The sequence below is a fragment of the Vigna unguiculata genome, chromosome 11, assembly GCF_037176805.1.
Source record: "Vigna unguiculata cultivar grain cowpea cultivar isolate G323 ecotype 2 chromosome 11, ASM3717680v1, whole genome shotgun sequence".
NCBI classification, from domain to species: domain Eukaryota; kingdom Viridiplantae; phylum Streptophyta; class Magnoliopsida; order Fabales; family Fabaceae; genus Vigna; species Vigna unguiculata.
Genome location: NC_140802.1, coordinates 40281943 through 40285288, shown reverse-complemented (window position 1 = coordinate 40285288; position 3346 = coordinate 40281943).

Below are 3346 nucleotides of genomic sequence, written 5' to 3'. Positions count from 1 at the left end.
TACTTACTTCTTAAATTTACGCTAATCAAGCAACTAAATTAGATCAAACTTGCTTGTGTATATGGAATGTAAGACCCCTAGTAATCAAGTAATTAACAGTTAAATGAGTATAAATAAGATAAAATCTTCACCTTTCTTTCTTACAAACATTAGCCTTTTTTAATAAATAAGATCATTAATACCTTCATCACTCTCTCACCAAAAAAATGTGATTATTGAATTAATTTCTGAAAACAGTGGTAAAGAAAAACTACTGAAATTTAATTTATCTTTATGAATAATCAATATAGTGATAGAAATAATTGGTGGTACCTAATGATTTGGAAGACAGCACTTTTCAACAAAAAAAAAATCATCTCTTTAAATTTTTTAGAGAATTCAGGATTTTGCGATTTTGCCGATCATTAATCGTATGGTTTAAATAATTTGAAGTTTAATGATATTTGTGATAAGTAAAAACTGATTCATTTATTTTGAAAATTTGAAATTATTTGAAATAAAATAAGTTATTTGCACGAGGAAATTAAACAAAAATTAAAATTGAGGAATTTTAAATATTTCAAATAATTAAAAGGATAGAATTTGAAGTTTACTAATTAAAATAATTTCAAATAATTAAAATAAGTAACCTTGTATTTTGATGATGAATTTATATAATTCGATAAATTCAAATGCATAGTATTTAAATTATTTATAAAAAAATTTATTTCAGTTTGTACATAGTTTATTTGGATCGAATAATTGAAATATCTTAAATTTCAATTTTTTTATAATGCAAATTAATTTTCATTTTAAGCCAAATTCAACTATATCTTTAAGTCCGAGTTAAGTTAGCTCAACGTTCAATCCGAGAGTGCTCCTATCGACTTTCGATTCAAGTCAAGTCCGGAAGATTCAACCTCGATCCACTAGGTTTGACCTTTATCTCGAGTTAACTCATCTCAAATTTCAACTAGGGTTGATTGATTTCAACCTTCACATTAGGTTGACTCGTCTTAACCTTCAATGCGAGCCAACTTTGCTCTAACCTCAACACAAGCCAACCCAACTCAATTTGTGGTGTGACCCAATTAGGCTTAACCTTTAACTCGGGCAAACTTGACCCAACCATCGGTCAAGGCTGACTCAGCCAACCTTCAACTCACACCGATGAAACCTAATCATCAGCTCGTGCTAACTCAACCCAACCATCGACCTAGGCTAGCTCAACCTGGCCATTTACCCGGTTTGACAATCGACCCTGCCCGAATCAGATTGGCAATTGACCAATTCTAGCTTAGCCCAACTATCAGCACAAATGAACTTAGATCCACCTTTGGCCCTAACTAACTTAACTCGACCTTTGATTTGGACCGATATGACCATCGACCCAAGTCGAGTCAACATGACCTTCAACCTAGGTTGACTCGGCTCAACCATCAACCTGGATCAACTCGACTTGGGTGATAGTCGGGCCGAGTCAAGTCAACTACTAAGCTGACACAACTTATATTGCTTATCGTCTTAGGGGACTCAGATCGACCTTTGCCCTGAGCCTGGCTCAACCCAACCATCTGCTCGAGCCAAATTGACTTGACCACTAGCCTGGGCCAACTCGGCCTGATTGTCGACTTAGACCGCCTATACCAACTATTGGGTCTGGCTTACTCAGTCTTACCATCGCTTGAGTCGGCTCGGTCTGACCATTGATATAGACAAAATAAAATTGACCATCAGTCTGAGCTAACTCGGTTCGACCATCGGCCCATGCCCACTTAAATCGACCATTGTCTTGGGCTAACTAGGATCGCCCTTCGTCACAACCCAGACATGGATCAGCCTTCATTTTGAGAATTACTCAAGTTGGCCTTCGTTCATGGCCTGACTCAGCCCAAACTTCAACTTAGGTAGACTTAGATCGACCATCAACTTGGGGCGAATTTCAACCTGACTTGTGAAATTCGTAATCGATTAACTCAAAGGTCAAGCTAATTTGGCATAAACTATAGGTCAAATCGATTTGTATGAAGTGAAAGTCGAGCCGATTCAGCCTAAACTTAAGGTATAGTCGGGATAACTCAGGCCAATGGTCGAACTAAGTCAGTCCGACCAAAATCACCCTGAGTCGGACCCGACCCTAGGGGAATATCAATCCAAGTCGATTCGATTTGAAGGTCAAGTAGAGTCGTTCCGAGCCGATGGTCAAGTCAGCACAGGCTGAATATCAATTTTAAGTCAGCTTGGATTGAAGGTCAAGTCGAGTCGATCTAGACCGATGATTCGGTCGAATCGATCCGGGCTAATGATCGAGTCGAGTCAGTCTCGACCGATGGTTGAGCCGAGTCCGAACCCAAGGTTGAACAATATCGATCTAGGCCGAATGTCGAACCGAATGAGCCCGGATTGAATGTCGTGCTGAGTTGACCCAAGTTAGCCCAAGTTGAATGTTGAATTGCGTTGGCTAACGCAAAGTCAAACCGAGTAAACCTTGGTCGAAGGTCGGTCCAAGCCGACCCCAACCAAAGTTTAAGGAAAGTTGTTCTCTGTGGAATGCCGAACCTAGTCGGTCGGGTCCAAAGGTCGGACAATGTATAAGGAAAATGATATAGTGACACACAAAATTTGAGAACTTCTTTCACAACAATACGTGGCACTGCCAAATTTTTTTAATTGAAATTGATTTCCATTGTGGCATAGTTTGAAAGGCAGACAAGAAGGTTTGTTTAGAAGATAAATTTCTTCAAATAAAGTGTTATTCTGAAAGTTGTTTTGAAGTGTGTTCGTCTTTTTCAAGTCCTATTCCTCTTCCTCAACCTCCTCCTAACTTCTTTAAGCTTTGTTGATGGTGTGCATCGTAGTTGTGCTTTTGAAATTGTTCTTTATCTTGGAGGCCTTATTTTTTGTTGACGTTTTGTTGAAGCTTGAATGGTGTTGATGTTGTAGAAGTCAATTGTTTAAAGTCGTAATCATCTTGGAACCCCTATTTTGCAAAGGTTATTAAACCAGTGTGTGGGTAGTCACCGTAAGTTTTCAAATTCGTAAACCTAGTATAAATTTGTTACTTTGTTTGTAATGGAGTTATTTATCGTCGCCTTTTCTGTGTAGTAGTGGATATTTTTTTAGGGGATTAGGTGGTTGGTTTTGTAAGAGTAGTATTTGGTCGTTATCTGCATGTATTGGCTAGTATGTTTGTCGATGTTCATTGGTGGTTGCTTAGGAAGTATGATCTCGTTGATGTCGTTGATAGTCTTGTTTTGGTTGTAATTGTGGGTGGTGTCTATATCTTACATTATTTTTTTAGGATAGATTTAATGTAAAATATAAATTAAAATAAACTTAATCTTATTAAAAATATTTACTTGAAATA